The sequence below is a fragment of the Papio anubis genome, chromosome 6 (genome assembly GCF_008728515.1).
Source record: "Papio anubis isolate 15944 chromosome 6, Panubis1.0, whole genome shotgun sequence".
Classification (NCBI taxonomy): domain Eukaryota; kingdom Metazoa; phylum Chordata; class Mammalia; order Primates; family Cercopithecidae; genus Papio; species Papio anubis.
Window position 1 is genome coordinate 104,922,142 of NC_044981.1, and position 13,219 is coordinate 104,935,360.

General features: G+C 37.8%; 1 pseudogene; it reads left to right on the forward strand.

The window, feature by feature from the left end:
- The first annotated feature begins 638 nt into the window (after positions 1–638).
- Positions 639–3,452, forward strand: LOC103883919 (annotated as a pseudogene).
- The last annotated feature ends 9,767 nt before the right edge of the window (positions 3,453–13,219 follow it).

Consider the following 13,219-nt stretch of genomic DNA (forward strand, 5'->3'; position numbering starts at 1 on the left):
GGAAATTGTTCCCTCATCTACGTTTTTGAAATGGTTTTTGTAAAATTGATATTTCTTTCTTAAGTGATTGGTAACATTCACCAGTCAATTCATTTGCTTCTGGAATTCTGTTTGAGAAGAGGTTGATGATAGAAAATTCAATTCATTTAAAAGATACAGAGTTATTCTTATTTTCTCTTTCATCTTGGGTCTGTTTTGGTAAGCTATGTTTTTCAAGGAATTTTTCTATTTAGTTTAAATTGTTCATAGTCTGTTATTATCTATTTAATGTCTGAATGATCAATTTTTCTCAATCACTCTTGCTGGGGTGTATCCATTTCATTAATTTTTTTCAGAAAAACAACTTTTTGCTTTGTTAGTGTAAGCTGTTGTTTGTTTTCTATTTTATTTATACCCGCTTTTATCTTTTTTTTTTTTTTTTTTTTTTTTGAGATGGAGTCTTGCTCATCACCCAGGCTGGAGTGCAGGGGGGCGATCTTGGCTCACTGCAAGCTCCGCCTCCCCGGTTTACGCCATTCTCCTGTCTCAGCATCCCGAGTAGCTGGGACTACAGGCGCCCCCCACCATGCCCGGCTGATTTTTTGTATTTTTAGCAGAGACGGGGTTTCACCGTGTTAGCCAGGATGGTCTCGATCTCCTGACTTCTTGATCCACCTGCCTCAGCCTCCCAAAGTGCTGGGATTACAGGCGTGAGCCACCGCGCCCGGCCTATACCGGCTTTTGTCTTATAAATACTTCCCGTCTATTTTCTTTGGGTTTAATTTGCTCATCTTATTCTAGATTCTTAAGATAAAAACTTAGATTAATTTTAAACTTTTTTTTTCTTTTCTAATACAAGTATTTAAAACTATAAATTTTCCTCTAAGGACCACCTTACCTGCATCCCACACATTTTCATATGTTGTATCTTTATTATCAGAGTTTAAAGTATTTTCTAATTTTCTTCTTAGATTTCTTCTCGTGATGTTTGCTTTTATCCATGGTTTATTTAGAAGAACTAGTTGTTTAGATTCACGAAGTTAGTGAGGCCTAGTGGAAAGCCATGGAGAGCGCTCTCCCCGCCGCCAGCTTCCTGTACTGGGTTGCCATGGGCATTGTGGCCTACCTAGCCCTGCACATCTGCTACTTGCTCTTCAAGGCCCTCTGGTTCTGGGGAGTGGGGAACAAGGTGGAGGTCGGCCCAGGGCTCAGAGAATGGACAGTTGTCACAGGTAGTACTGATGGAATTGGAAAATCGTATGCAGAAGAGTTAGCAAAGTGTGGAGTTAGCAAAGTGTGGTTGTCCTTATCAGCAGATTACAGGATAAACTTGACCAGATTTCCAGGGAAATCAAAGAAAAATTCAAAGTGGAGACAAGAACCATTGCTGTTGACTTTGCATCAGAAGATATTTATGATAAAATTAAAACAGGCTTGGCTGGTCTTAAAATTGGTGTCTTAGTGAACAATGTGGGAATGTCATATGAGTATCCCAAATACTTTTCGGACATTCCTGACTTGGACAATATGATCAAGAAAATGATACATATTAATATTCTTTCTGTTTGTAAGATGACACGATTGGTACCCCGGCATGATGGAAAGATCTAAAGGGGCGATTCTGAACCTCTCAGCTGGCAGAGGCATGTTCCCCGTCCCACTGTTGACCATCTGTTCTGCAACCAAGACTTGTGTTGATTTCTTCTCTCAGTTCCTCCATGGTGACTATAGAAGCAAGGGCATCTTTGTACAGAGTGTCCTGCCATACTTCGTAGCTACAAAACTGGCTAAAATCTGAAAGCCAACTTTGAATAAACCCTCTTCGGAGATATTTTGAATCTGCAATTAAAACAGTAGGCCTGCAATCCCAAACCAATGGATACCTGATCCGTGCTCTTATGGGCTTGATAATCTCAATCCTGCCTTCTTGGATTTATTTTAAAATAACCATGGCTACGAACAAGTCTACACGGGCTCGCTATCTGAAGAAAACCAAGAAGAACTAAGCATTGATAACTACATTATAACTTGGCCAGATGCTCCAGCCTATGCAAGCTTACTGCAAGGCACCTTACTGATCTTGAAAATCTGAAGTCATTTCAAATAGTTATTAACATGACTAAATGTTATCTTAATTAAGAGGAAAACAGAAGTTGCTTTTAGGTGTTTCTGACATATATTCTGGATACTACCAGAGGTAATTTTGAAGTTTAATATAAATGCTCATTTCAAATGAATATAGAACTAATATTGTCAAGAATAGCTAATAGGAAGGAATACTATTATAGCAAATCACAGAATGAAAGACCCAGACATAAAACTCAGCAGTTTTTATCTGCTCCAAGATGCCATTGATCATTATTCCTGTATTTTCTCTGAAACTGATTATTAAAAGTTATGTCTAGCTACTCTTTTGTTTTTGACACTTTGAAGAAATGGAGATTAATTGATTTGATTTGTTTATAAGAAGACACACTGCAATTTACAAAGGTATCTTTAAGGTTTTATAAAATTATGTTCCAGTTCGTACATTTATATGGAATCATTCTTTATCAAGGGTAGCTAATGACATAAAACTAATTGTGAAATATGGAGTTATTTCTGACACATGAAATTCACTAAACTGTGCTTTTTTGTGATGCATATTTCTTCTCAGTTTAAATGTATGTAAATATCAAAGCTATATGGTATGATTTATAAAGATAAATGGGTCAAAGTGTATATTGAGATTGGCAGCCATCTATGATACCACTGAAACCCTAACCCAGAAAAGTGGCCTGCTTGGACACCCAGCCTTCTTTGTTTCTGCATTGAACCAATATTGCTCACACATGTGACACAGACTAGTCCTATAAAAGTAATGACATCATAGAAATAGCACTATAACTTTTAAATTGATACTCTATAGGTAGATACTAATATCATTAGTTTTAATAAAACATGCTGTAACCATGGTATACAACAAAAGTACATTTCTTTGGTGATTGAAATTAAGGCCATATTTACACTGACTTAATATAAGACTGACTTTTATCCTGCTTCATAACTTATATAGGGAACTCACCAAGAAAGAATTCAATACTGTGAAATATGCCACAAGAAGATTGGCCTTTACCAAATTTGTGGTTCCTAAGTTCTGAGTTTTAAGCATCAGTAGATTTGCATAAAAAAAATATTGGGGCCTCAGTTTCTGGCTTTTAATTTTGCCAGTTAAGGACATAAAACAAAAACAAACAAAACAAATAACCATCTGCTTTCAGCATCATTATGTAAAAGAAAACATATTTCAGCCCCTAAAATTAGGAATAATATAATCTAAGAATAAAGGTTGTCATTTAAATGGAATAAATATAGCTTTATGAAAAAAAGAGTAAGTTGTTTAATTTCTACATATAGCTATTCATTTCTGACTTAATTATTTTGTGATCAGAGAATCTGTAAGATATTAATCCTTTTGTTTATTATTTAGTTTAGTTAGTTTGTTTATTTATTTATTTATTTTTGAGACAGGGTCTCACTCTATTACCCGGACTGAAGTGCAGTGACATGATCACAGTTCACTGCAGTCTTGAATCCCTGGGCTCAAGAGATCCTCCTGCCTCTACCTTCAGAGTAGCTGGGACAACAGGCACGCACCACCATGCTTGGCTAATTTTTTTTTTTTTTTTTTGGTAGACATAAGGTCTTTATGTTACCCAAGCTGGTCTCAAATGCCTGGGCTCAAGCGATCCGCCTGTCTTAGCCTCGCAAGTGCTGGGATTACAGTCATAGAGCCACTGCCTGGCTCTATGTTTAGTAAGTTTTACTCTTGCTAAAACTTGTTTCTCTTCCTTGTGTTGAAGTCTCTTTTATCTGGTATTAAGGTAGCCATCTCAGATTTCTTATATGTACTGTTTACATAGTATATCTTTTTCCATTATTTGATTTCATTCCCTCTGATACTTTACACAGAGTAACCTTTTAAACAGCATGTAGTTAGGTCTTGATTTTTAATAAATCTAGTCTGACAATCTGTTTTTAATGAGCGTGCTTAGTACCTTTACATTTGATGTAATTATTGATATGATTAGATTTAGGCCTACCATTTTATTTGTCCTCTGTTAAATAAAATACCAAGAGCTATAAAGAATTAAAATATAAGATCAGACTGTATAACTATATAACTGATCTTATATTTTGATTCTCTGTAACTCCTTTCCTACCTTCTTTTAATCAAAAATTTTTATCACATTCCATTTTAATTTCTCTACTGGCTTTTTAGCTATACTTCTTTGCCTTATTTTTAAGTGACTATTCTGGAAATAACCACTAAAATAATCACTAAAAATATGCATATTTATCATAATCACCTTGATCTTGGACTTCTAGCCTCCAGAACTATAAGAAATAAATGCCAGCTAGTTAAGCCACCCAGTATTTGGTGTTTTGTTACAGCAGCCTGAACTGACTAAGACTATTCTTGTTCTGCACAACTTTCAGTAGTAAGCAATGATAATGAAGAAACCACAGCGGAAACAACACCAAATGCTGATGAGGAGGTGAAACAACAGAACTCTCATCCAGTACCTCCATCTAGGCAATTAGTACTGTGCAGAAGAAGACATGTCCAAGAGCTTTCATTAAAGCACTGTTTCTAATAGTAAAAAAAAAAATTAAAATTAAAAACAACCTATATGTCCATTAGTAAGAGACTAGATAAAGAAATTGTGGACTATTCATAAAATAGAATATTATATGAGAGTGAAATGAAATAACTAGAACTGTAAGAATAAACAGATTTCAGAAAAAAAATGATGTTGAATGGGAAAGAGAAATTTGCTGACGTTTACATATATTATGATGTCTTTTATATGAATTACAACAGGACATATTGTTTATAGTTAAATACATGTATTCTAAAATTCAGAAAAAATCAAAAGGGATGCTGAACACAAAATTCAGGATATTTTTTATATCTGCAAGGGAAGAAAGGAAGAAAGAAGAAAAAAAGAATACGGAGTTTAAATTGAATGTATAATATTTTACTTCTTGTGTTATATGTGGGTACAGGGGAGAGTATTATATTTTATTATATTATTATCTAAAAGAGTTTTTTTATTCCTATAGTATTTCCAAATAATTTATTTTTAGAGACAGGGTCTCACTCTGTCCCTGAGGCTAGAATGTAGTGGCATGATCATAGCTCACTGCAGCCTCAAACTCCTAGGCTCAAGTGATTCTCCCACTTCCACCTCCTGAGTTGATGGGACTTCAGGTGTGCACCACCACACGTGGCTAATTTGGTTACTTTTTGTAGAGACAGAGGTCTTGCTATGTTGCCCAGGCTGATCTCCAAGTCCTGGCCTCAAGCTATCCTTCCACGTCAACCTCCCAAATTGCTGGAATTACAGCCTTAAGCCACTGTGCCTGGCCAGTATTTCCTAATTTTTTGATGAATAAGATTACTTTTTAATTTCAAAAGTAGTAAGATTACTTTTTTTGTTTTTTGTTTTTTTTTTTTAAGATGGAGTCTCTGTCTTTTAAGACAGAGCTCCAGCCAGCTCTATCGCCCAGGTTGGATTGCAGTGGCTCGATCTTGGCTCACTGTAACCTCCATCTCCCAGATTCAAGCAATTCTCCTGCTTCAACCTCCTGAGTAGCTTGGATTACAGGTGTGCACCACCACGCCTGGCTAATTTTTGTATTTTTAGTACAGACGGGATTTCACCATGTTGGCCAGGTTGGCCTCAAACTCCTGACCTCAAGTGATTATTGAATTTTTAGAAATCAGGTTACCAAACATAGAATGATCTGGTTTTTTATGAAATGCAACTATATGCATACATATAGATAGATAGAAAAGTTTATGTCTAGAATTTTGTGTGACCTTTTTTACTGTTTTCATTAAACTTGTCTGCATTGGCCCATTATTGTAATAAGCATGTGAGTGGATTGATTCTAGTGGGAATAAATATATAGAGCAAAGAAAAAAATGTAGCACAGGGCAGAACCTTGGGGAATGCTGACATTTGAGGGACAGAAGGTGGGAGGGGGTGACAGCAACAAAGACGGATTAGTCAGAGAGGAGAAATATCCAGAGTATAATTCCCAAGTAGCCAATAAAGGACAGGGTTTTAAAAGGAAGGGCGCTGAACAGTTTAAACACTCCAGAGAGGAGATCGGCTGCATGGAGGTCTGGCAGGAGAGTGCTGTGTTTGGAGACTGTGAGGGCGTGCTTCCTCCAAGAGAGTGGTCAAGTAGTAGGGAGGCCAGTGTGCAAGGGTTTTCAGAAAGAATGGGGCATGAGGAAGGAGGGCAGGAAAGCCACAAATAGTGAATAGAATTAAAGACCTTCAGGCATTGAAGAAGATTGTCATCTTCATACTAGGAATAGCCAGAATACAAACTCGAGGATGTTGAGATGACAGTTACCCTAGGAAACCCTATGAGAGAGTGGTACCCTGGCAACGGGTACCAAGCTGCTCCATTGCACTGTACTGAAGATGTGCTGGGACTCATTCTAGTGTAGTGCGTCAAGTCGTGTGTAATCTTTGCTTAGTGGGAAAGACGTTTGTGTAAACCCGCGGCCTTGGTGGTGAAATCACTTAGCAGCTTCTACGTAACAACATAGATGACAGCAGCAACTGGCACAATTTGATGTTAGAAAGTTTCCGTAATGTGACAAGAAAGCATTTATAAATTCATCTGGCTACTAGGGAAAATGTTCTCTCATCTAGTTTCTCTACCACTTAGCCAGGTTCCATTAGGATGAGGACACAGTAAAAACTAAATACTGCAGACAAAGATTGAAAGGGAGGGGGAGGGCATGTGTTTAGAAAGTGTGCTTAGAAAGCAGACAAGTGTGTTTAGAAAAAGCACTGCTTGTTCTTCCTTCATCTTAGCCAGGGAGCCCTGGGATGGCACAGCATCAGTGTGTGTGTGTGTGTGTGTGTGTGTGTGTGTGTGTGTGTGTGTGTGTGTGTAATGGAGTCGTGCTCTGTCGCCTAGGCTGGAGTGTAGTGGCACAACCTCAGCTCACTGCAACCTCTGCCTCCCAGGTTCAAGCAGTTTCCTGCCTCAGCCTCTCAAGTAGGTGGGATTACAGGCATGCGCCACCATGACCAGCTAATTTTTGTATTTTTTTTTCTAGTGGAGATGACATGTCTTGAACTCCTGGCCTCAAGTGATCCACCCACCTCGGCCTCCCAAAGTGCTGGGATTACAGGCGTGAGCCACCATGCCTGGCCAGCATCAATATTGATATATATAGATGTGTATAGATCAATAGATAGAAGTATATATGTTATGTGTATGTGTATGTATATATAAAAATTTACCCATGCACACTATTTATTTGAGTATCATGTGCTAAGCAGCATACTTCACAGTTTACTTGAGTTATTTAACCTCTACATAATCCCAATTAGGTAGGCACTATCATTATCTTCTTTTTATAAATGAACAAAAATTTTTAGAAGTTATGTGATTTCCTTGAGATCACACAGCTATTTGCTTAAAAGTGATTTCCTGGGTATTACAGAGGGCACAAACTGTAGACATAATAACTCCCATTGAGGAGCTTTCATGCTGGAAATACAAATTAGGCCCATATGGAGTTAACATTGCCTAAGAGCATGGTGTAAATGCTGAGTTAGAGGGGCCAGGCATTCACTCCTGGCTGGGGCAACCAGAAGATTTCTAAAAGGAGGGAGTTTTAAAATTTCACTTGGAAGGTTGGGAATTCCTTTTACCGTAAGATCAGAACAATGTCTATTTATTTATTTCCTTTCTTTTTTTTTTTTTTTTCTTGAGACTGAGTCTCATTCTGTTACCCAGGCTAGAGTGTGGTGGCACAATCACTGCTCACTGCAGCCTCTACCTCCAGGGCTCAGATGATCCTCTCACCTCAGCCTCCTAAGTAGCTGGGACCACAGGTGCACACCACCATGCCCAGCTAATTTTTAAATTATTTGTAGAGACAGGGTCTCCCTGTGTTGCCCAGGCTGGTCTTGAACTCCTGGGCTTAAGCTGTCCTCCCACCTTGGCCTCCCAAAGTGCTGAGATTACAGGCATGAGCCACCACACCAGGCCCAACATCTATTTTGTCTACCTTTCTTTATGTTACCTCAGCTTTTTTCAAGCTGTCCCCAAGTGCTAATACATCACTAGGTACATCAGTAGAGCCACCATCTTTTTATTCCTGGCGTCTTTTATTTCCTTCAGGATATGGAAGTTTCTTAGCAATAGTAGACAGAGCAGGGGACATCCCCAGGTTTCAAAGCAGGCTTCAATCGCTTGACAGCTCTGGCATGGAGAACCTGGCTATAGGGACTTCCTTAAAGGACAATAGCCACTCTCCCTTGGACAGTTGTTTCTGAATGCCATGTGGACCAACTTCTAGCAGAGGGATCAAAGGCATGGTCTTAGGCAATCAGAATTTACCTTGGAGGCATTTCTGAACACAGTTGTGTCCCGTGATGGAGATGTTATTTGAATTTAACTTTAATGGTCGTGTATTAAATAAAATTCTAAAACTCTTTGTCTCTTTAAGGTTGAGAACTGAGGGATTGAGGGTTCAACTTCAGATCTGTGAGTGGGCAGTCCAGGCCCTGATTTGTCTGAGCATCCGTGGGAAGCCCTCTTGCACCTGGCTTTCTCCAGCACTCTCCGCACCCACAGCTGGCCCTGCTTCCTCTAACTCTCCCTGCAGTGGGCTGAGTTGCTCCACCAGAAGCAGAAAGTAACTCTTAAATTAAATTAGTTTTTAAAATATTTAAAACACTTTTCACATTGCTCATAAGTAAATGTCTGCATTTCCATAACCTGAATGATTCCATCATCAGCAGGGAGGAGACATGTTTTTATAGATTCATTAAACAAGGGGAAATTTCTGGATACCAGTAGTAAACAAGTCAAATATATTGGGAAAAATTTGAGTCATTTATTCTTATCAAAGCCAAATTATTTTTAAAAGCTCATGGTACGTCGGGTGTGGTGGCTCACGCCTGTAATCCCAGCACTTTGGGAGGCTGAGATGGGCAGATCCACTGACGTCAGGCGTTTTGAGACCCACCTGGCCAGCATGGCTAAACCCCATCTCTACTAAAAATACAAAAGTTAGCCAGGCATGGTGGCGTGTGTCTGTAGTCCCAGCTGCTCGGGAGGCTGAGGCAGGAGAACTGCTTGAACCCAGGATGTGGAGGTTGCAGTGAGCCGAGATCGAGCCACTGCACTCCAGCCTAGGCAACAGAGCAAGACTCCATCTCAAAAAAAAAAAAAAAAAAAAAAAAAACTACAAACAAACAAACAAAAAACTCATGGTAGCTGGTTGATAACCAACTGTACTGAAAGAATTCTCAACAACTGAAGAAAAGCTCTCAATAGACAAAAAACATAAGCATCTGATTGCAGTGCCAGAATTTTCCATTTTTGTCCTGTAGAAAAGGTTAAAGACATTTTGACATTTCTTTCAAGCACATGGAGGACACGAAGAACTATCTCTTCTCCATTTCTCCAGAATAGGAGGAATGCAAAAAGAGATGCTGTCAAACCAAAATAGCTGAATCTTTCAACACTTCCTGTTATTCAATATTATTTTAAAATCTGGATACCTAAGTGCCATTCCTTCCCAGTTCAAAAATAATGCTATTTTTATTGTTGTTTCCTATGGAAACCATTTCCCTAGGCATGTCAACAGCCATATCTTAAGAGGGAATTATTTATTTTAGCCAGTTTTCCTCATTGAGCTTTGGATGACACAAACCCATATTTTATCCTAGTGGATTCTTCAAGGCTAATCCCTGCCCATTCTTGGAGCACCATCTACTGCTGCCATAGCCACACTCTTGGCCTCTAAGCAGCCAAGGAAAATCATTCTGTTCCCCAGAGATCAGTTTGAGGAACTTCAGGTCCTCAGGGACTGATGGAAAATTACAGAATCTGTGACCAAATTGTTAGGAGTCTTCAAATCTGCTTATGGGCAAATGTCAAATAAAGCAATGAGGCTGGGAAGACACAAGCGCCTTCCATACTTGCACAGGAGAGAAAGAATATTCCCTTCGCATAATGCAGACTTCTGACAACATATTATTTTTCCCTAAAAATTAAGAAATGGGAAACTTCTACTTCCGCCTGTGAAAGGATAGCTTGTATTGGACTAACTCTCCCACAAAAAAAGACCATGAGGGCCAGGCATGGTGGCTCACCCCTGTAACCCCAGCCCTTCAGGCGGCCGAGGTGGGAGGATTGCTTGAACTTAGGAACTGAAGACCAGTCTGGGCAACATGGTGAAACCCCATCCCTACTAAAAACACAAAAATTAGCTGGGCATCAAAAGTGTGCACCTGTAGTCCCAGCTACTTGGGAGGCTGAACAATGGGAGGATGGCCTGAGCCCAGGAGGTAGAGGTTGCAGTGAGCCAAGATCATGCTACCGCACTCTACCCTGGGCAACAAAGTGAGATCTTCCCTCAAAAAAATTAAAAAAACAAAACAAAACAAAGCAAAACAAACAAACAAAAAAAACCCATAAGGGCAGGATAAAGCAGTCCCCCTAAGAAAAACAGCTCTAAACAACAGAGAGTAACAAAGCCACCAAGATTTAAAGGGCCAAGAAACTGGAGAGAAATAAAATGCATTGAGGTGAGCCATTGCTATTTGGTATAGATAATTTTCTGCAGCATTGAGGCCAAATAAATTAATAATACCTTGTGTTGCAAGAGTCCTACTGGGCTGGGGAGAAAAGTAGAATTCATGACTATCAAACTTAAAGAATTTGAAGAACCAGCATTCTAGAGAAGTGAGCCCTACATTCTCCACATAATGTTTTCTCAGGGAATTGCCCTATTTCTAAACTAAACAAGCACAGTCCAAGAGGAAAGAAACCAAGAAACCACCCAACAAACAGCTTGTTAACCAGAGACTTTAGTGGTCTCATGGTCCTGGGAAGACAAAACTCAGAGTTCAGGATCTTCCAAAAAAGAGAATTCCTGGTAAGCACTTCAGGCCTTTAACTGAGAACCCCTAAAGGCCACATCTGAAGAGTAAGGGCAAATAAGAGAAAAAATAGCCCTTACAAAACCCGAAACTCAGCTCAATTTCTGATTTGATCAAGGTGATCTGCTGCCCAGATAAAATTGAATGCTCTCTATAGGAAGGAAATCATCATCTAGACCTTCTAAAATTTTTATATGTAATGTCCAGCATTTAATCCGTAATTACCAGGCACACCAGCAAATATGACCAAAGACCAAAATTTAACAGAGAGAGAGAGAAAAAAAAAGCCAAGACAATGGAAAGGGAAACACATTTGATCCACATATTAAGTTTATCAGACTCAGACTTTAAATTAACTTATGGAAATAGTCATAAAATAGATTAAAATGTGGAGGATTTTATTGAGAACTGGTATCTATTTTAAAAATTAAATGGGAATTCTATAGCTGAACAATATAATAACTGGATTGATAACTCTAAAACTGAACTTGATGATAACTAAAAGCAGAAGAGAAAATTAGCAAACTGGAAGATAGTTCAGTTCAAAAAAATCCGAATTGAAGCTCAGAGAGAAAGGGTTCAAAAACAGAGAAAAGAGGTACATGAAATATGGTGGAAAGTTCTAATATATGTGCAATCAAAATTCCTAGAGAGGGGAGAGAATCAGGCAGAAACTATTTCCCAAAACTGACAAAAGACATCAAGCCACAAATTCAAGAAGCTGTATTTCTCCTTCTTGCATTTTGTATTTGTGCATCTGAGCTGTATTTATATTCAAAAAGCTCTAACCAAGATAAATACAAAAGTAAATCATACATAGACATGTTATTGTAAGACTGCTGAAAACTAAAGTTAAAGGAAATAAAATCTTAAGGGTAAAAGAGAAAAAATATTACCCTCAAAGGTGCAACAACAAGACAATTCTGAGGTTAACATTGTATTTCTATATGTTAGAAAGAAATAGAAAATGAAATTTAAAAGACCATTCCATTTACAATAAAAGCAAAAATCATCAAATAGATAGGAATAAATTGAACTGAAGATGGGTAAAGTCTCCATACTGAACACTTCAAAATATCCTGAAAATACTTGAAAAGACCTAAATAAATGAAAAAATATACCATGTTCATCAATTAGAAGACTCAATATTTTAAAGGCTAATTCTACTCAAATCCATCAGTAGATTCAATGCAGTCCCAATAAAAAAACAATGGCTGTAGTTCACTGACAAATTGGAAAATGGCAGATTGATTTTTAAATCATATGGAAATGCAAAGGGTCAAGAAAAGTTAAAACAATCTTGATGAACAAAAGAAGTTGGAAGCCGTCAATTCTTCCACTTTTTTTTCAAGATTTTTAGTTTCTTTGCGCTGGGTACGTAATTCCTCCTTTAGCTCTGAGAAATTTGATGGACTGAAGCCTTCTTCTCTCATCTCGGTGCAGCAGACTAACATGGCACAAGTATACATATGTAACAAACCTGCATGTTATGCACATGTACCCTACAACTTAAAGTATAATAATAATAAATAAATTAAAAAAAAAAAAAAAGAAGTTGGAAGATTTATATTACCAAATATAGAATTTTATTGTAAAATGAAGTTAAATATTATGGTATCAGTGAAATGAAAATAAAATAGATCACCAGAATATAACAAAAAGTTCAGAAAAAGGATGATCTTTTCAATAAATGATAGTGGTTCTACAAGTTTGCCTGTAGGTTTTTGAAGATATTGTGGGTTTCATTCCAGACCACTGCAATAAAGTGAACATCACAATAAAGTAAGTCACACAAATGTATTTGTTTCCCTGTGCATATAAAAATTATGTTTACACATATAAAAATTATGTTTACACTATATGGTAGTAGACTAGGTATACAATAGTATTATTTAAAATAACAATGTACATGCCTTAATTAAAAAATACTTTATTGCTATAAATCACTAATGATCACCTCAGCTTTCATTGAGTTATAATCTTTTTGCTGGTGGAGGGTATTGTCTTGATGTTGGTGGTTGCTGACTGGTCAGGGTGGTGATTGCTGAAGGTTGGGGTAGCTTTGGTAATTTCTTAAAACAAGACAACAATGAAGTTTTTTGCATCAGTTGATTTTTTTCTTTCACAGAAGATTTCTCTGTAGCATGTGATACTGTTTGATGGCTTTTTACCCACAGTAGATCTTCTTCCAAAATTGGAGTCAGTCTTCTCAAACCTGTTGCTGCTTTATCAACTAAGTTTATGGACTATTCTAAATCCTTTGTGGT